This window comes from Anastrepha ludens, chromosome 6 (genome assembly GCF_028408465.1).
Source record: "Anastrepha ludens isolate Willacy chromosome 6, idAnaLude1.1, whole genome shotgun sequence".
Classification (NCBI taxonomy): Eukaryota; Metazoa; Arthropoda; class Insecta; order Diptera; family Tephritidae; genus Anastrepha; species Anastrepha ludens.
In genome coordinates this window covers 56,023,358-56,046,057 of record NC_071502.1, presented here as the reverse complement: position 1 = coordinate 56,046,057, position 22,700 = coordinate 56,023,358, and the positions used below count along the sequence as shown (strand labels likewise).

General features: G+C 31.1%; 1 protein-coding gene across 1 annotated transcript in view; it reads left to right on the top strand.

Annotated features, from left to right (window-relative positions):
• The first annotated feature begins 708 nt into the window (after positions 1-708).
• Positions 709-22,700, top strand: part of LOC128868855 (uncharacterized) — a 218,410-nt gene continuing 196,418 nt past the window's right edge. Inside the window, exons 1-2 of the mRNA XM_054111401.1 lie at positions 709-853; positions 7,085-7,265. The gene's annotated coding sequence lies outside the window, so the exon portion shown is untranslated. The remainder of the gene's footprint in view (positions 854-7,084; positions 7,266-22,700) is intronic.

Genomic DNA, 22,700 nt, shown 5'->3' with positions numbered 1-22,700 from the left:
AAAAGCTGAGGATATACAATCAAAAAGAAATAAGAAGTTGGAGCAACTAAAATAAAAAGTATTAACTCAAACAAATAATAAAAAGCGCCTGGTAATGCTTCCGTAAAAATTTCCATCAAGCAAATAAAATATATAAAAACGTAAACAAACGTATGGTACAATAATTGAGATGATTAAGGAAGTCAAGGTCGTTAAGAGACCTCATAGCGATTGGAGAGTCGACAATTATTGCAAAGTCAGTCTGACTTGAGAAAATTTTAAAAGCAAATAAAATAAAAAATAGCGACAACTTGTAAAATAAAGAAAAGTTTGTAAATCGCTGGCTTTTTAGTCGTGTGCACTGGGTAGTGCTATTACGAGCCCAAACATGTTGCCACAACAACAGCAACAAAGGAAATTGGGCAGGTGCGAACGCTTGATCGCTTATGAACACTCAGCTGTTCGCCAACATCAATTAAGTTTTCTTGCCGCTCAACACTTTCATACCTCGAACACCGAACCAAAATCACTTGAGGAAGAACAGCAATAGCAACAGCAACAGCTTTGTAAGTGGCCAACAACAAAGCGATTATGGTCAAGTAAATGGGGCCCAAAAACAGCTGAGGCGATGCGATGTCTGTTCGCACTCAGACTGGTCTTCTTCGTTTTCCTTTTGTGTTTGCTCATTGGCGTGGCAGCGAAGCTGAGCAGCGTTACCAAGCGATCACAGTGGCTTTAGTTCTTTTTCAGTGTTCGTGTCGATCGGGTTGACGAACGCGGATCCGGCAGTATTTCTCTGCTTAACGTCTGTGTGAACGGGCTGCGCGCTAAGTCTCCAACGGCAGCGCCAAACTACTTGGAGCCGAGCGCTGAGGTGAATTTGAACTTCGAAGTGATAATTTTTTTTACGATTTTTGCAAAATGAAGTTAAAAATAAAATAACAAAGCGAAAAATTCAATTCACAATAAGAAAAAATTAAACAACTTTTCTGGTGCATTGAAGCAAATAAGGTTAAGGAAATTTAAAATATTTCCAAAAGTAAATAAGAAATAAACGCAATAAACGATGCGCGCATGTGAACGAAATCGAAAGTGCGAACTTGTGTGCTGCAAAAAATTGTGGAAAAAAGAAGAAAAAGCAAAGCAGTCAAAATCAAAGCAACAAAAAAAAAACAGTAAACAAAAAAGAAAAACAAAATAAAATACAACAAACGAATGACAAAACTCACCGAAAAAAACTCGTCGAGTATTGAAGTGCATATTTTGTTAAAGATGCGCTCGCACGAGTGCAGAGTGCAAAGTGAAGTATATGGCACTAAAGAAAAGCGTATAAGGGAAGAAGCAAATTGCCATATTTTGGTTATTGACTTGTAGGAAATGCAAGCGAATTATATGAAAATACTCAGAAAAAAAAAACAAAAAATATAAAACATTTTTTATCTGTTTGTGAGTAAACAGAGATTTTAAGTGTTTAATATTTGCTGAAAGTGGAAAGTTTAGTAGTATTGGACTTTTTTTGTTTGTTTGTTTTTTTCTTACAGTTAGGAAAAACCTTATTACGTGCATAATAGGTTATTGATTTGGCAGACGTACGGAATATGTCTGACAGATTTGTGCAGACTGTCGTAAATTAGAAGAAGTATTGATCAAACTTTTAACTCAAAATCCTTAAAAAATTAAATATTATACAGTTGTATGCTTTTATTTGATTTTTGTAAAAACTGTATTAAGTAATATAAAAACTAAACACATTTGAAAATCAAAGAGTATGAATATGCATAAAAACTAAGTAAAAAAATATAAAAATTGCAAACGTTTGATTTCGCAATTATTTAACTCTTCCTGAAAAAGGTGTTAGTACTTAATGTTGCTTAAAAAATATCAAAAATCAGTTGTTAAAAATAAGTTAATAATTATTTTCTAGTTAGAAATATGAATTAAAGAAATTATAAAATTGCTCATAATATTTTTTGCTAGATGCGATATCAAAATCAATTAGTCTAAAACAGAATAACAAAAAATATTTTTCAGCGGCAGAACGATTAGTTCCTCGAATACTACCTACACCTCAAATAATTTCTTCGTGTAAATAATTACAATTTTTTATAAATATAAAATAAATAATAATAAAATTATGGAAATATAATTTTAATGTTATTAAATATTAGTTCGGTAATTTTGTTAAAAAGAGAATGAAATTTGTTTGCCTTTGTTAATGAAAATTTATACAAAGTTATGTGAGAAAGTCTTTTTTTCAATAAATATCTTTAACACAACTTATACTTAAATATAATTTTAATGCCATAATGCAATAATTATAAAACTTTTTTAAAAGATAATTAATGAGATTTTTCCAAGTACCCAAAGCAATTGTTGAAACTAATATCCAAAATCAGTTGGTGAGTTTTTTTTGAAAGAAAATATGTATATTTGTATTTTTCATCAGAACTTAATTCAAGTTAGCTCAAAGAGTTACATAAAAATTGCTAAGAAGTAAAAAAAACAAAACAAAAGAAAACTCGGAATGCGCGTTACCTCCAAGAAATAATTTTGTTTTATAAAATGCTAAATTATTTTTGTTTAACAGCAAAAAGTGTCTAATTCCAAAAGGAAGTATTTCTTAGAATGATGTCCCCAATTTAGCTTAACATATACATTTTTTTAAGCACTCATTGTAGTATGAACCTTTATTAAAAACTTATGAATTTATATATAAATATAAAAATAAACAAAAGATCTAACTATTTGTTATTGAAAATTGTTGAAGAATTTTTTTGGTTTTTTTTAACAAAAGAAAAAACTTTTTTCTTGCAATGTCTTTTATTATTATTTAAATACAAAAAAGGTCGAGTAAAGCGTGCATCTCAAAATTTATTGCAATTAATAGTTTAATCTTTATTTGTGAGACTGACTAAAAATTTTGAGAACGAAAATCCATTGAAAGAATTTTTTTTTGTTTTTTGTTTTTTCTAAATATTACAATTTGCACCAAAACGAAATTGTTACAACTTATAAAGAAATAATTTCATTCAAACTTAAGCAGACTAACTAAATAAAGCAAATCAAAAGCTATTAGAATAAAATTATTAGTAAAAATGTGTCTGCCTTACAGAGATTTTGAAAAAATAAAACAAATGCTTTGACTTGAACTATTCTGACAAGGCTGAATTGCGTTTGAATCAAAGAAATTATTTTTAAATTAATTTCAATAAAATTATAAACATTCAAACAAAGCTAAGTAATTTTGTTGGAAAACAAGAAAACATATTTTTTAAAAATCCAAAACCAAGAGCTAACAAAAACAAATTGCTTTGAAAAAGTTTCAAAATAATTATTTTTACACAACATTCCTGCAAAAAAGGGTTTTTCACATTAAAATAACTAAATTTTTTGTCGAGAGGCTGAATAACTATATTTGTTTAAAAGTTATTATTTAAAAAAATGTATTATATACGATAAAAAAAATATAATTGGCGCGTACACTTCTGTTAGGTGTTTGGCCGAGCTCCTCCTCCTGGTGTGCGTCTTGATGTTGTTCCACAAATGGATATATACGATACAATTACTTTTAAAATTTTCATTACTCTTTTTTTAGTAGGGCGTAAACATTTGTTATTTACAAAAGTGTTCCTAACACTCTTTAATAAAATTGAAAAGTAAAAGTAAAAATTGAAGATATCAAAACACAATTCTATAGTCTTGAATATATTGTCTCTAAAATTTAAATATCTTTAATTAGTATTCAAAAATCCACTATTTCGAGAAAAAATCAGTCCAAACTAGAAAAGTTCAAATTTAATTCTTTTGAATCAATTTTCGTTAAATTAAATACTTAAAAAATCTACTATTTCGAGAAAAAATCATTACAAGAAATTTTAAAATTTAACTATTTTTAATCAGGAAAAATCATGCCAAATTAGAAAAGTTAAAATTTAATTATTTTTACTCAATTTTTATTAAATTCATGTTTACTATTTCGCGAAAAATATGAAAAAATATATTTATTTTTTTTCTGAATAAATTTGTATTAAACTTTTTTAGTGGTATTTAACTTTTGATAGTATTACTATCCACTAATTGCCGACTACCATTTTTTTATAATTACTCATTACTGAATTTGCATCCATTTGAGAAATGCTTATAGCAATATGTGTATCTATATATCATACACACCTACATGGATATATGTATTTTCGATTATACATTCATATGTCATAAGCCCACACGGGCTAATAAAATTTGATAGAAAATTGCAGTAGTATGTCGAATAGTAAATTTTTTAATATTTCTCTAATTTTCCCACTCGACACACATTAAGATACCTAATTTTCGTATCAAGTTCCTTTTAATGGATTTTCGCACTATTAACATCGGTAAAAGCAAAACTTTTCCCAAACTCACATATGATTTCACAATACTTTGACTGCACAAAATGAACTTGAATTTGGGCATTAAAAACAGCGGCTTATTTTACTTTTTTGTTTTTCATTCCTTTAGCTGATTTTCACTTTAGCGAGTAGCGCATGCGCACGCGAATCTTGGTCAGCAGAGCAGAGCACCCAAGTAGCTTGCATAAATTCACATACATACATAGAAGCACACATTTATGTGTATGCATATAAGTATTAGTAGACGGAAATCGGGGAACAATTAAGAGAGCATATAAAATTGTGAAAATTTGCAAAAATGAACAATACAACTACGCGCCAACATAAGCAAACGTCTGCTTTTTGCACATTTTGCCACATCTGTGGCAAACTTAAATGAACTTTACAAACAAAACAATATATATACCAACTTTTTTCCTTCATTTTCCTAGACTGCATTACAAAGAAAATACACAAACGAAACGAAAAAAGTGCATGCGATAAGTAGCGAGTACACCAATAGTTTGTAAAAAAGATAACAATAAGCAAAGAAGAAATCGCAAAAAATTGCATAAGATCAGCAGCAACAGCCGCAGCGGCAGTGGCGACGACGGCACTAATATTCGCCACTGAAGCAGCACCAATAGCAACAACAGCGTTATTAGCCGCATCCATGCCTCTTCGTTTTACTGTTGTTGTGGCCGCTGCTGTCGGTTCACTTGTCCATCGCAGTCACGGCCGTCTGGCTGCTAAATTTTTGCTTTGTTGTTATTATTGTTGTTTTTTGCATTTTTGCAAATGCTCGTCTTCGTTCGTCTGCTCATTTTGGTGCCTTTGGCGTGCAAGTAAACCTTAAAATTTTTTATTTCACTTTGTTGCTGCTGGTCGCGTGTGTATTCATTGCATTTTGGGGATTTTCGAGTTTGTTGCGGATTTGTGAGAGTTTTGAAGTGCATTTGGGACTTAACTGAATTTGGGGTTGCCTCTTCAAGGAATATTTTTTTGTTCTTTTTATTGAATATCTTCGTAGATTTAGGTCTTTTTTTAAGAAGCTGATGATTTTTTTATTTCCAAGAAATAAGTTTCAATAGTAGTTTTATATAGTGCAGAATAAGCAAACGTATGGAGGTACATACATATTTATTGTAAATAAATTACAAGTATGTAGTTCATAACCGAAGCAATTGACGAATAAAGAAATCCAATTAACCAATTATTTGCTAAAAAAAATTTTCTTCAAAACCCAAACACATAAAATCGTTTTTTTTTAGCAGAATCAGCCACTTTCCTTTCTTGATATCAAATACTGTAAACAAAAACAAAACAATTCTTGAATTTAAACTTGAAAGGAACTAATAACGTTATTACTTTCAAATCTTGTGAAAATACTCAAAATATATACACATTTTTATATATTTTTTATTTCAAAGTCACAAATATCAGAAAAGTTACTAATTTATACAAGAGTATGTTTTTTACAACAAAAACAGAAAACTTCAAATCACTTTGTAATATCAAATCAGAAGAGTAACATGAAAAAAATATGCAATCCTTTCTTTAGTTCCTAAAATATATGTTTTTTTGTTCGAAATTAAAATACTCAAAACTCTTTATTATGATTTCTTTATTTTTGCTTCGATTTGCTCAAAAGAATAAAATCTAATTTTTTTTCAGCTGAAAATTATGTCTTAGTCGGAAATCTGAAGGAACACATAAAAACTTTAGCTAGCCTGATTTTCAAAAATTGTATGCAACCAAACGAACGGAAAGAAAACAAAAGAAGTTTGTGCAGGGAATCCAATACAAGCATATTTTAGATCTAAAGAACTTGTATGAGAAACAGAGCCCAAATATATTTAACATAAGTACCACTTTTGAAATTTAACTAAAAAAACAAAATTCAGAAATCATTTTTGTTCATAAATCACTAAGAGCTAAAACCAAACTTTATTTTCGTTTTTAAGAAAACTAAATTACACTAAAAGAGTTCGCAATAAAAAAAATTTCAGATTTTGAATACGATCGTACGAATTTACGCAGAATAAAATAAATTAACTAAACAAAGTTTTTTTATGTTGTATATAAAAGAGTTCTTTTTACCTTAAAATTTTAATAAGAATAAAATTTTTCATTTTAACCCTCAAACATCGATCATATTTTGTGCTTTCTGAATGAGTTCTTAGTGCAATTATTTTTTGTTTTTTGTACACAGCCTTACAGGGGCATCTACTGCATAAACCACCGATAATATTAAAAGCTCATATATTATTTCATTAGATTTTCACGTAAAGCCATATTTTCTAGCTAATTCGAAGAAAAATAGTAAAAACATATGCACTTCAACTTGGAAATTGTGTCAAATTGGCACAAACAACGCTTGAAGATCAAAGTTAACAAAAAGCATAATAATGCTTTTATTCCCTAATCAAATAAACAAACTCCAAAACAAACACAAAAATATTTGGCTTAAAATCCTACTTATAAAATAAAAACATTTTCGAAAACGAAAAAATAATACAACACTTTTACTTCCAATTCAAAAAAAAAACTTAAAATAAATGTTTATACTTTTAAAATCCAAATTAAAATAAACTGCAATAGAAAGTTTCTCATTGAAAAAAAAAGTTACTTCTAAATGTATTTCTTCGCTAATTAATCAACATGATTTATTACTTCGCCTCATCAAATAAAAAATATCAATTAATAAAATTTCCTAAATTTCGTTTCTTTTCTCAAAGGATCTTAAAAAATATGTGTGTGTGTGTCACTAGCTTCAATTAAATGTAAAAAGAAAAAGATTATTGTCATTCGGCTTACTGTGTTTAAAAAAAATCAAATTTTGCTTGCATCGAAAGATTTATTAACATTACGTAAGAAATTTATTGTACAGAAAGTGGGAATTCATAAAACTCTTGCGAGGTAAGTAAATGTTATGTTCAAAAATTGCATTTATTTATGTATATCAAAGTGATTACGGCAATAAATAAAATTTTTACAGGGTATAAAATATTTAATAAATAATTAGAATATAGCCTCTCTATCACTTCAAAAAAGTAAGAAAAAGAAAAAAAAAATTAAATACATTCAAATTTTCAAAACCAATCTTTAAGCTAATTTAAACGATAACTTTTCACCCTTGGTGGTGGAAAGGCAGGCTTGGTGGCAAACAACGTAGATAAGTCAACGGGATAGACATGAACGCACGCTCAGCGAAATCGAGCAGTTTTTTCACATTTCGCACCCGCTCAACGAACGAACGACCAAAGGAAATTGTCTGCTTAAACGTCAAAAATACGCAAGGAAAGCCGCAAGCAAAAAGGCATCGTGTAATGCACGAAGATTTTCGAAGACTTCTTTAAAAGACTTTATTTGGGTTCCCTATATATTGGGAACATATGAAGGTACATGGAAGAAGGAATGTTTTTTCCGAGAAAAAACGAAATTTTCGGACAGGTGCTGTAATTCTCTTCCGAGTGAATTTCAAGGCAAAGTCTGAGTTTGATTTATATCATTTGTATACCTAAATAAGCCAATGAAATATAGAACTGAAAAGAGCTTGCCTGAAAACTAAATGAACTTGTTTGGAAACGATTATAAATTCATCATGGTCGGTATTCTAGGTTAATTCATATCACAGGCTAATTGTCTCTCATACTTTAAAAGACTGTATGTAACTTTTCGCAATTGCTGAAAAATACAAGAAATTGCAATCAGAAAATATGAATTTTTAGACACCCTTTATTAGCATTATTTACGCTCATATACTATTGTAAAAAAATGAATTGCTAACAAAAGTTATAACTAATGTTTTATTTATTTTGCGACACTTCATCAGATTACAATTTAAGAAATACAATTTAACTTTTTTGATTGAATAACAACAATCACTCTTTTTTTACTCTGGGAATGTTGTCAATTAAACGTCACTTTTAGGCAACTCTTAATTAATATTTCACGCTATAATAATAGTAACAAAAGCGATTATTTTATACGTAAATTTTATCGCGGTGGTGAAGTAATTTCAGGTTTTTGGCTAACCGCCGACACAACTCATTGGCTGCTAACAAAATCTAGGACATTTTTTTGGCAATTGTCTTTTTTTATTTCATTCCGACTTAGTTGTTCTACACGCTTGAGTTATAGTTCACTTCAGACTTTAGAAAAAAACTGATATCAAACTGAGGCAGTTCCTTCTACAAAATATCTACATTTAAGCCTACTAAGTCGATACTTATTTAGCTACTATAGAATGGAAGCTTAGTATTTATATGTGTCAAAATTACCTATCATCCAGTATATAATTATATGCGTGTGTATGTGATATCGTTTAAAGTCCTCTAGTCTACCACCAATCTTATTCTTATTGCTCAAGTTGAAAGTAGTCAGCTCCGTTTTTCCAAGAACTAAAGGCAAAAAAGAAGCTCAGCATTCTCAAATTGAAAGTTATGATTTCTTCATTTCCCATGTTCTGATAGACATATGATGAAAGTAGTGTTATACTATACTTCATTAAAAGGCGCTTCCTTAGTAAAGGATGAGTTGCATATAGGAAAGTTACTTCACCACAACCAGTTTGAGTAGCATTCAACTGCTTTTTCAAATCTGCTGAGGCTGACATATTTATTTTTCATTTTGTTCTTATTTTGAACTGGCATCACCACGTGATCACACAATGGATTCTGATAGATGGAAGTAAGCATAGATATATTTTACGTTATCTTATGGCAAATCCGCATAGGAAACTATGTGATGCTTAAAAAAAATTTAGATTCTTTCACTTTCTGTATATTTGGCTAATGTCAAAAGTGACATAAGAACAAGGTACCGTCTAGGAGTTATTCACTACTAGCATCTAGACGTTACTTTTGAAGGACCCTTTATTTTAGATATATAATATGCAGTTTAATATAGAAAAGGACGGGGAACATTTTCGTAGAACATTTCAAGCCTTTAACTCCTCAGTGGATGGGTCTGCTCTGTCTCTTTTGCGTGAAATGACAGAAAAGTCATATAAAGCCATATAACAGAGGAATATGGCGATTTAAATGAACCACAAACAAAATTTCATAAAATTTTATTATAAATATTTTAGTACCCCACAGCGCAAACCCAAAATTTAACACCTCAAATAAGTCAATTTGTCATATTGAAGTCATATTGAAAAAATTGCTCAATAAAATTCCTATAATTCTTCTATAATTATAGAACTAGCCGAACTTTAACTCAACTCAAAGGCAATCAACTCTTACACGTACACGCACGCTATGCTAATCACCCTTTACACTCAAAATAGCTTCAGAACCTCTGACAATTGCTAAAAGTTTTAATATACTCGTATTTGAGTTTCTGTCTGTTGTAGGTTCTTTTATATTATATATAATATTTAACCCTTCAACGGCTCTGACAGTTATGTATCATATACAATATATCCCACATATTACCTTCCACCTTATGTAAGGGAATTTTGTAGATGCTTATATGAACTCAGAATATAAAAATGGGTATTTTTATTTATTATATTCTTTGAAATAGTGGAAAAAATTAAAAAATTGTTTACAAGTTTTACAAGGAGGGCAACAGTCTTAAATGTTAATTAAATTCTGCATATCTTCTGACCATTAAATAATGTTGTTGTTGCATATTTTTTTACGTATTGTAGATGAGGAATGTCAGTGTGGTTTACGCTATTAGAGACTTATTAGATACTAGGAGAAAGCTATAATTAAACTTACACTAATTGCGCCACACATCACGTACTCTGAGCTCGTATATAATATCTTGACTCTATTTCATCTCACAAAATGGATGCCGCGTTTAATAATGTTACGCGCTACGTCTATGGTCTCGAAAGATAGAACCATATTTCTTTGTGGAAAACCCAAATTTTAGGATGCAGCATTTTTGAATATCTTAAGATTGATGACATCTAATAGGCGTCAAACTGATTAATGAACCAATGTAGAATCTGATTGTCCCCAAATATTCCTACTTGTCTTCATCAAGGTTGCTTTTCATTAATGCTGTGAGGGAGTAACTAGAAAGGGGTAATACACGATTACTTTAATTCTATTTAATGAATTTGTTTGTGATTAAACTGTTACCATTTCTCTGTCTTTCTATTTTTAATAACTATATTTTCTAATTTCGACTATTAATCCTCATGTTGTATGTGCCTGACTATTCCTCTACTTTTCTCTAAGTTTATTTTAATTTCAGTTATATTACATTTCATTTATAGTTAAACTTAAGTAATAACATTTTCTAAATTGTTGGTTTTAAGTTTGCATTGTACAAAAATAATTTATTTTCAAGATTATTTTATTAAATTCCAAAGTAAATATTATAAGAGACAGACGTTTAAGTCAAGAGACAGACAAAATCTCATTTCTTATATAAATAAATAAATGTACATAATAGTTTTACCTTGGATTGAGAAATTTTTCTATACCGTTTAAAATCCTTTTAGTTATCTTATTTGATATCTTAATCTTATTCTTATTGCATTCAGCAATGTCGAATAACCCAACGTGAATATTTGCGGCAAAAGTAACGAATGAAAAAATTATATTCGCCACATTGAATCCGAAATCTAAAATTCGTGAACTTTGGCCACAGATTTGAATCCTTCATAACCAATCTTAAATCCAGATATCTTAACTTTTTCTAATATTTTTGTTTTGATTCCGGAAGTGTTAAAATGTAAACACTGGATATTCAAAGAAAAAGTATTTCCAATTAATTCCCCTTTATTTTGATAGTCGGTACTCTGTGATAGAATTGTCTGGTGCATATTTTGGCACTACCATAACTTTAATTGCCGAGCTGCTTAGCCGATAAACAACCTAAAAGTCTTACATCATTTGCTTAAAACTTATTATCGCGCCACTAAGTGTTCATGTAATTCCTTCACTATTAGTTCAAGCAAAAAAATGGGAACCTTCAAATATTTGAAAAATCACATATGTCTGCTATTTTGGGCGCATTAGCTCATACGCGGGCATTGGTTATTTCCAAAATATCATATTTTTTGTTTTGGTTATGAATGTTGTATGTATTAACCTATATCTTATTCATAAAAACATGGCATGTAATCACGAAAGCCCTCAGCTAACAATGGTATTAGCGCATGGTGACATAATTATTGTGTGAAGAAAAAAAAAAGCAAATAAATTTAATGGATATATAAAAGAAATGATATGAGAGAAATGTAAAGTGGAAAAAACATAATATTTTTATTTTTTTTATTTTGACAAACTAACAACTTGCAGCCACCGGCGAAAACCACAACAAAACTCCCACAATTGTTAGGGCGACACGGTTCCTTTACACATCCATCTACACACGCATATGTATACAGTCATGCTTGCGCGCAAATAAGTTTGATTGTTATGCGCAGCTGCCAGCCAACGCATTGAGACGCCACTTAAACTTGTATCAATCGCTTTAACCGCGCTCCAAGCAGTGGAGAAAAGTTAAAAAAATAATAATAATAACAATAACACTAAATGTGGGAATGCACACATACATGCGTACACATGCACAAGCATATATGGTAACCACTGGGTGATGCACCGGTTGGCAGAGGGAAAGCCCAGTGTGTGTCAGAGTTATCTAATCGACAGGTTGTCTGCCTTTTTATACGTAAAAAATGTGTTTGCACAAAAACATGCCCATGCATACAAGAAAAAGTGCACATCTATACATACCTATGTACATACAAACATATTTAGGTGCATATGAGAAGAGGGTATTTATCGAGCTCAGCTACTTGGTGACAATATAGACAGCGGCGGCTGCTTAGTTTCCCTGTTCATCATCATTTTTGCTTTTACTCCGTGGCTTTATCTCATTTTTATGTTTGCTGACTTTTAATTTCTTTATTTTTCATAGCCTTTTCGCAATCAACCAACATCATCTCTTCCTCATTTGAAATGGTGCAGAGTGAAATAAAGTCGCCCTGTGTCGTTTTAGCAAAAACTTAAACGAAATATTTTTGTATTAATTAACTTGTATACAACTATTTGAATATTGTTAAATCGCCCACAAGTATATAAAATCCGACAAATGCAAAACAGCAGCAGAAATAATGAAGCGTGGTAGCTAAAATTAATGCAAAAGTTCAAGACAACTGTATCACTTAATTCACAAACGAGCTCGGAGCAGCGCAAAACTCAAGCGAGCAGATTTAGAAGTGTACAAAATTGTGCACACTTTTTCAAGTGTTTAAACGTCCCCTCCGTATCTTTTTTAAGCATGTTTTTCACGATGTTGATCACATCATCAAACACAATTACGGGAATAAATAACACTGGCACCCTAGTATTTTCTTAAAAAGTGCTATGGTTCAAAGAGTGTTTGCAAAGTGAACACTTTGGAATCGTTGAATCCAGAAATGAGTTCCATTAATTCGAAGTTGAATATCTCTACCAAAAAATTATTCATTTCTTTTAGTTTCTTCGGTTGTAAAGATTGTATTTGACAAAAATTCAAATTTACCGTTTTAATTTCATGTCCTTGCTTTAACATTTTTTGTCGGATTTGGTGCCCCTAGGCAGAAAATTTTTGTTATTAAATTTTGTTTTCTATATTTTCCTTTTTTTGCCTATATCACAAAAACGCTTCCTTCCTTGAAAAAAAAAAAAAAAATTAAACTCGTTTTCGTGTTCAGCGACCTAAAAAACACTTTTTTAACGAAGTAATTTTTTCGCTTAAGCTAGTGTAATAGTCATGGGTTGAAACCCTACATTGATCGGTGAAATTGAAACCTTTAGAAGTGCATTCAATGACGCCCTCTCAGTGCTCTGTTCAATAGATTTTTTGATCGTCCCTAAACTTAAGTGGCACAAAACTTGAAATAATCTCTGGTATACCCAGAAGTACCGTCAAAATGCGCAGCAGTCTCATCTTCAGCATTCTCAATTCCATTTAATTGTTTTTCACAGACAATTTCTTATTATTATTTTAATATTATTTAACATAATTTTTAATAAAATTACACACTTTTTCAATGTTTTCTGTAAGTAATCTAGTCCTTTGAATATCACGGGCGAGCAAAATTTTATTAGCTTTCAGAAAAAATGTTCGAAATATGCAGTAAAACGCAGAGCCTTAATTCAACGCATTCTAGTTTATATATAATTTCGAATTCGGTATGTATAAACTTTGGCAAAAATGTTACAAATCCGGATTTTGGTTCAAAATTTATGTCGACTTGTTCAACCCACAACATCACTAAGCATTTTTCCACCCGATTGAAATCGCTTGTGACACTTCCAAATTTGTGTGCGTTTTTCGAGATTATGACGGCATGCTTTTTGAATTATTTGATGAATTTGGCAAAATATTTACCAAGTTTAACACGAAAATCAATTGCAGACCTTAGCTTGAAACTAATTTTCGAAATACAAATCTTACTTCATGGCACGACGATGCTGGACCAATACTGTATATCAAATTCAAAAATTGTTCATAACATCTCGCATTAATATTTTTTTTTACTTAATATATAAAGAGCCCTGTTCGGATCGGATATGTAACTGTAAAAACGGAACAGGAGGAAATTTGTGTAAACTAATAGCCTTTAGTTAAAGGAAAAGACCTATTTTTCATATGCAGAATCGCTGCTCCAGCTGATGACGACAATAAAAAAATACTAGATAATAAAAATACTGTGGTCCCCCCTTGCACGTTTTATGAAGCGTATCTTAATACTAAATATATGTTCATATAAATATACATATAAAGCAAAAAGCCAGCTGCTAGGTTAAATAAAATATATAAAATATTTTAAATCCACATAAAACAAAAAAAAAAATTCAAATATACACCTACACATTTAACCGCAGTTATAACTATATATTTTCATACAAAATTTAAAAAAATCAGTACTTCGCCTTCATGCCCATTATCGATTAGTCAACGAGAACTCACATTATTTTTTAGTCTAATTCTTTGTATCTAGCGTGATTCAAATATTCTAAAGCTGATCACAAATACTTACGCGCTACTAAAAATGGCAAAATCCCATACAACAAACTGGATTATATGTATAAATTAGCATACATGAAACATATTAAATTAGAGGCTTAACAGCGCCATTTGACATTATAAAAGCTATGCAACGGCGTTGGGTACGCCATCCGGTTCTATATCGTGGATGTAATATAAACAATAGCAGGGGAATGTTTGAGTTTCTTAATGTAACCAATAGGTTAATGAACGATAAAGGCATGGTTGAGAAGTTTGATATAAATTTCAATACCAGTACAAATTTTTGCCAAAAAATTAAATATATTATTGTTGATCAAGTGCCACTAATTATAGTGTAGGGCTTAAGAGCCAGCTCGTTTTTAAATCTAAATTAAATACGTATTACATTTTGGATGGTCAATTCAAATATTGTGTTTTTCTGGTAAATTTTATTAAAATTTAACAGATTTTGGATACTAGCTAAAATAATTCACCAATCCATCAATTTCTAAAATTATATCATGCACATGAATACTATGACTCGAATTAGCAGATGCCGACATCTCATGGGACGTTGCAATAACAACAGTACAGAACCGCGTACAATGGAAGAGTCTTATCGAGGCTCTATGCTCCCGAGAGGAGTGAACAAGGAAAAAAAAAATATATAGAGCCGTAGAATGGAGTAGAGTTCAAATAGAGCTGTTTTTGAAATATAGCGCAAACGTGTAATATGATTCCTGTCACGCACGATGTACGGATCTAGAGGTGTGATCAACATCAAGCCGTTAACCGGCTCTTTGCGATTTTGCAGGAATCACCTGATTGATGACAGTGGTTTCTTTACGGAAAAACTGCGATTGTGTTAGTGATATACGAAAAAAGTCAACCCAGTCTCAACTTATGTAATATACTTCGTTGCCGTATAAACAGCTACAGATCGGACGAGCGTATAAATACGAGCGAAATAAGCGGGCGGAATTCTGCTGTAGTATTCTAGGTGACGCGGAGCCCGAAGTTACTCTCACAATTTTTCTGGTATAGGCAAACCTGCTAATCTATCTTACTGGCCTGCAACTGGGCTAACACTAGGAGCTACGTGACAGGTGAAGTAGTGAAGGAAAGTGCTGAATTATTCGAGAAAAACTCCGTTGAAACAGTAGTCACATCACAATCTTCTAGTAAGTACTGCTTGAAATCGATTTTCATCGAAGTGGCACATAGCAGATGGGTTGCGAAATCGAGCTATGCTAGATGACAAGACTCAATCTGGCCTCTATCCCATATTATTGAAAGCGGACAAAAACCTTGCCCACTTTTCACATGTTAAAACTAAATTTCCGTCCGTCCGTCTGATATTATAAGCTATACTATATTTCTCTTTCCTTAAGAGCTTGTTTGATTTCAAATTAATCACAATTAACAGTCAACAGCCCGCCGCCGTAGCGGCCACGAAAAAGCTCCCCATAAAAACTATCTGCCTTTCGAAGTCGACTGAAAACGGTAAGTCCCTGCAGTAGATATATAAAGTTCGGTCCGGATCGAATTTAGCACTTCCTTACGTTTTATATAGCGCATTGTAAAGCACCATTTGGTGGGAAATTTTTTTCCTGCTTGAACGAAATTACTTTTTAATGATTTTAAATACACTCCAATGAACATAAGATGATACTCATTGACACATATTTACGGGTTTTATAAGAATATTTTTATATATTATGTAAAAACACCAAAGCCAGACAAAAAAATTGTTCGAAATGACCCAAGAATTAAAGTGTACCAGCATAGACTTTTCAAACCTCTTGGAGTTTTTTGTTGTTGTACTGAGTAACAAATGATGCTTCATCTATTGCGAAGTGTGTAGATATGTTTTACATTAAAAAGCGACAACAAATAATATTAACCAACACCTTTGCCAAGTCATGATGTATGCACCAAATCGAAAAAAATGTAAATCTATACAGGCACATTTATTAACACCATCGTTTCTTTTTACATTCTCGTATAGATTTCGTGTATAAAAACTAAAAGATAATAAAAGTAATCAGTGTCTGCAATCACTTCAAGTCAACCAAATAGTAAATAAAAAGAATATGAAATAACAGTTTGAACAACTCAGGGGCTGCTACTTGTAAGAAAAAGATTGTTTTTAGAATTTTTCAAATCAATTCAATTTGCTTATTCTGCCAGCATGCCAAATGCATTATCACTTGCAAGTAGTTATAACGGTAATAACAATTTTCAATAAATCATTATTCCTTAGTTCGTCTGTCATTTAATAAACAGGAGAATCATTCATTCATTTATTCACTTTTTTATGGTTAACTACCATTCCCTAACGTGCTTAGTAAATCCGATATGCACTTTTAATGTTACAGTGTAATTACTTCGCAATTAAAAATGTCGCTATACATGTATGCGTATGTATGTGTGTGTTGATAATATTAGCTAAGATATAATTCCAAGGAATGTTAATACCAAAAATAAATAATTAACTATGAGCTGTAAGGCAAAAGTAACATTGAATGAGGAAAGTTGGAGTATTTGCGAAAATTATACATGGTACACCTAATCAGACTTATAAGTGTATATGCATACATACAAACATACATTTATGTCATTTATAAGCAGGCACTGAGTCTTATGCGATCACTCGCACTTTCTGCCTGCGCTAAGTCAACTCAGCTAGCCACTTATTATAATTTTTTTGATCAACACTTGAAATCTTATTAATCTTTATTAAATTAATGTCCATCACGCCAACTCTCATCACAATCGCTGTCAGTGATTATGGCTTTGATTAAGTTGGCTCGTTAATCGCCTTTTGATCTGTTTGTTGCCTTTTTTTTTTGGTTTTGATGAAGAACGCAAAAGACATTCTCTTTTTTGTTTACGTTTTTATTTTTAGACTTATTAAATAGTATGTTTGTATGTACGCGTATACTTGAATTTTTTTCTATTTTCGCATATAATGGATTTGCCTTTTACCTGCTGCCCCTAGCATCGTATTGTTTACCACAGATTCTATTGTTTATTTTTAGTGTTTGTCAAAATTGATAGCTTCCCTCATTTATTATCTAAACACTGTTTGCCATTCCTGCTTGCCTTTCAAATAATTTTATATTTTAGCATTCAAATAATACAAAAAAAAAAACTTTAATTGCCTCGCTACCTATCATTTGTTAGTACAAACTCAGCCACATATCCATCTACTTACTTCACTAATATATTTAGCAGTTTGTGGTGCCATCTTAAATTTACTCTTCTTCGCGTTCAAAGCGCTGCCATTAATGGTAAAAACAAAACATTTTTCATTAAAATTTTTTTGAAAGTTCTTCACTAATACTCATCTGTCTTGGCAATCATTATACGAATTTGAAGTAACAATCTAATTCACTTCATTCACTGCTCACATATATGGTCAGATGTGGTTACTGCTCAAAATTGAACGGCACAACAAATTTGCTTGTCAATAAACAAACAATCAATAATCGATACGCTGGCAGTGTTTAATTAAAATCTAACAAGATTCGTTTAGAAAATAACAAACTGGCTTAAGCGCACCATTTTTGGTCAAATCCGGTATACTAAGTCGGCGTTTTACATTTTAATTTCACAAATTGTAAATATATAAAGCCAAATGATTGCTGTCTCCATTAATTATAATACAATAACATAATAAAAAAATTAAAAAAAAATATTGTAGAATAGCGCAAATGCCTTTCTGAAAATCAAAGTTTTTCTAAAATTGAAACCCAGTTATCTGAAATTACATAAAATTTTACAGCAAATTATGTTCTTCTACAAACAATTTCCGTTTCTTTGGTATGCAGGATTTATGGCTGGGCTACCAATCCTGCGCATCCCCACTGACGTCGGTGGGGAAAACACAGGTGAAAGCATCCCGAGGCATCCAGTTCTACCTGTCATCTCGCAGTTTTATACCGAGACGCTTGCTTCAAATACAGATACCCGGATTCGGCCACATCTCTCATGATGAGAGTTCGTTTTTTTACATCTCCGACATCTGTGCAAGTTCCTTATATTTATTTTTAGGTTAGAATGTATGAATAAAAGTTGTATAGCACCTTTCTTACTTGTGTTCACCATAATAATAATATAATTATATGCATCCGATTGAAGTTGGAAGTTGTAGAATATGAGCATCTAACACACACATTTATTTAAACAAAATTGATCAAACGCAACTCACAAATAGTTAGAATCAGTTTTTTTTTCTGTCATTTTTGCTTTTGTTTTCAATTTAGGCACATTCATACAAAACAAAAGCATTGCTGGCATATAAACATACCTTCCTCTCTTTATTTCTATCTGAAAAAAGCAATTGCATAGCAATATTTTCGAATGTATTACTCTCACAGGTTGAGTAGTTAGACAAACAGCGTAAATTCCACGTATACCAATGATTCCAACGGGTGTGCCATTTCAATACACACGTCTTCAGTTTCCTGTAAAAGTTTCATTTTGTATTACAATAAGCAAAGTGACTTTGACCACACTAGGCTTAAATTTGCGTTCATAATGTTTTCCCACATTATTTGTTCGTCTATCAAGAACTGGAAGGGTCAAAAATCAAACGAAGTTATTGCCTTTAAATGACAAAACCAAAAATGTTTAATTCCTCGAAGTACACAGAAATATGTAAAATATCTTTCATAACAAAAGCATAGAGTAAATTTTTTTAGCTTTTATTTTTATTTATTTTTTTAGTAATATTATATTTTTTTATTACTATCTATTTTTCTCATCGGGTATATTTATAGCTACATGAGAATTATCGATATCGGCACTAACTACAACTAAGAATGGCAAGCTGTTCAGTAAGGTTTGGAAAAACACCCAAAAAGGTTGTTAGCGCCAATATATATATAAGTATAATGTTAGGCAAGCAACATCGACGGCATTTGGTTCCAAAACGAAGACGCAACTGCTGAATTAAATCAATGTCACTGTGGGATTTCTCTCTTCCAAGAGGCATGCATTCATAGTCAGTAATAATAATAAATAATATAATATATGTAAATAAATCGTTTTCACCTATAATTTAAGGCAAGGCCGAGGATGAAGCTAAAATCAAACTCAACTCAAGTTGATATAAAGTCCATATAAATAAAGTAAAGAGCAAATTAGCACCGGGTGAAGTCGAAGTTCAAAATCAACGATGTCCTGAAATCGCGGTCAAGTCAAAGGTAATCAGTTCCATAGCAATCTCAAATGAATTCTGTTTAAAATTTGAATTCAAATCCGACACTTCACTTAAAGCAAGTATAGTCAACTTCGAGTAAAGTTTAGAATCAAACTCAGCGATTTACTGAAATCAAGGTCAATTCAAATACACTCAGTGCAATGGCAACCTCAATTTAATCCTAACAAAAATTTGGACTCGGACTCGAACTGAGAGCAACAAACGCTAGAGAGTTCGTCTCTACACCTACTACTAATATTGCGGCAAATTGTCTTGAACAGAATGAAAATTTGCATACATATAAAATTTAGTTTAAGCAGCGCCATATGTAGATGTAGAATATTCCAAATAGGAATAATAAGCAAGAATAATACATTTTTTTTCTAATTTGCTAATACCCAAAGTAAATATGAGAACACCTCTAATCCAATAAATGATAGTAGACCAATTAGCGACGTAGATCAGCACAATGAACTCTGTAAGGCGCCAAAAATACAAATGTATTAGTATAGATTACTATTCTTTGAGCATTTCATCCAGGTATTATTTTTTTTCTTTACGCGTTTTTTGCAATTCTGTTGCTTTGGTTTTATAATAGCTACACGGATTCTCACACTTCCGCCAACTTGCCTACGGTGCTAATTATTTAATTTGCCTTAATGTGTTTATTTCTAAATGAATAAAAGAAGTACCTATTTTGAAAACAAAAAAATATTTTTCGGAATTTTGTTTGATGTTATTGATATGTAGCGGCAAATTGAAGACCGTGAAACCTTTTGAAATGCAAATTAAAATGCCTACATTAATATTTGTTACTAATTTGATAGCTTTTTTATTATTTTATTAATATAAAACGGCTCCTTAAGAAATCAGGAAAATATTCCAGAGACACAAATTCCTAAAAACCTAAAAAATTCCTATGGTTATGTATCTTTGCTTTTAACTACTAACTATTAATTCATACCTATAAAAATTTGTCTCATAGGCACCCCGTTGCAAAGTTAACAGCTCATCAGTTTTTTTTTTTTTTTATAAAAGTATAGCTCATACTACAACAAAGCCTTTAAAATGCAATGTTTTAAATTTTGTACAAAATTAAAAAAAAAAAATCTTCCAAATTTTCTACTTTTAACAAAAATTTTTCAATTTATTGATTCTTGACAATTTTGCTTCGCTGAGGTATTACACCAAAAAGTGGAGGTTTTTTGGGTGGAAGCAAAAGCCTAGCACCATCAACAAAAAAAGCCAAAAATCAACGGTAATTTATAGTCATTTAAAACTTGCCCCTTGTTATACCAAAAGTTACATACCTATACAGGAAAATTTTGAAAGTTCAGGTTCAAAGGTGGAAAGTTTTGATGAAATTTTGAAAAATTTTGCACAAAGTTTGAAACTTTGCATTATATATGTAGTATTTCTTGTAGTATGACCTATAATTTTATAAAACGAAAAGAAAAATTGTGGTGAATTCATAATTTTCCAGCGGGGTGTACAATATATGAGAAGAAATCAGTGCTAAGACAAAGGCAGCCTCGTATATTATTAAGGAAAGTCAATAAAAATTCATAAAAATAGTTTAATTCTGTGCTTAAGAAATTAACACGGTCTCGCTCGAATGCTCATTGAAGCAATTTTTCAGTTCTTCATTTCCAATTTGAAAAAAAATTTACGAAAGGTCAAATGATCTCCTCCAATACAAAAAAAGAAATCAAAACAAATATAAAATACTCAGCAAACTGCGATACTGTGATACTGCTCCCATCACATTTGGTGGTCCAACTCTGTAACCGTTCCTACGGCGTTCAATCGCTAGTTCATGCTAACAGTTATAGTTCGGTTTAACAAATTTGCATAAACACAGCAACACGGCAAGCAACAACACAACAAAGGAAAAAAAACACGGTGCGGCCAATAGCAAAAACATAAACAAACAAGTTCGATAAATTCCACATTTGACATGATCGATGATCTTTTGCACTGAATACTTACAACAACAAACCGGCACACAATCAATCAGAGGTCGCGCACCAAAAATGCATTCGCTGCTGAGCCATTGCATATTCGAAACGATTAAAATTTTAGTTTGTTGCTTTTTTCATGCAATTCAAATGGTAATTTTTAAAATGCTTTTATTGAAGTACAATTTACGTAGTAAATTACAATAGGCGATTCACATGTCGTAAACATTTTGTTAATGTTTATAAAAAATCGATTTTTCGCTGTGCGAAGAAATATTGAAAATTTTAAAATGAAAACTCGTTATTGGTATGTGATTTGCTATGCGCTTTAAATGGAGGTGTGTAATTGTGCGCGAATATGAGCATGAGTCTATGCATATGTAAGTGTGGGCGTCAGTCAGTCAGTTGGTCAGCAGGTTGACTAGTTTGGCTTAATAGATTAATCGTTTGGAGTCGTGACACTCCTGAAAATGGATGTATCAAAGTTGTGTGGAAATAGAAATTCAAATTTCATGACAAATGTTTAATGGAATTAAGAAAAAAAAACAGCGAAACCAATAGCAAAATATTGCTACAAAAAATAGTTATAAAAATATGAGCAAACACTAAGAATATTAAAATCAAAATTCAAAAAATCTGAAAATTCAAATTTTTTTTATTTATTAATCATTTCAATATCATATATTAGTATGCATGCAGGTGTTTGGTTTGGAGCATTTACGAATAATTTTCTTGAATATATTACCTTAAGTTTTAATATCATACATGCTGTCAAAAAGGTATTTATCATTAAACAGCCTGGCTCAATGGATTGACAAAATTTAAAAAAAATAATATATTAATAATAATAAAGTAAACGAAAGATAGTGTCAGAGGGTATATAAAGAATATATAATAAAGGTATTTATCATTAAACAGCCTGGCTCAATGGATTGACAAAATTTAAAAAAAATAATAATAATAATAAAGTAAACGAAAGATAGTGTCAGAGGGTATATAAAGAATATATATATTAGTATATAATATATATAATATAAGGGAGCATTGAGAGAGTCTTGAGGTAATAAATACTTGAAAAACTCATAAATGTTACACTAGGATAACATACCCCTATCATGCCCATCATTATGAACGAATTTCTGGAACTTTTTCAAGAACCCAACAATTATAATATCATCTAGCAACCAACAAACAATTCACCTGATAATATTTTTTATATAA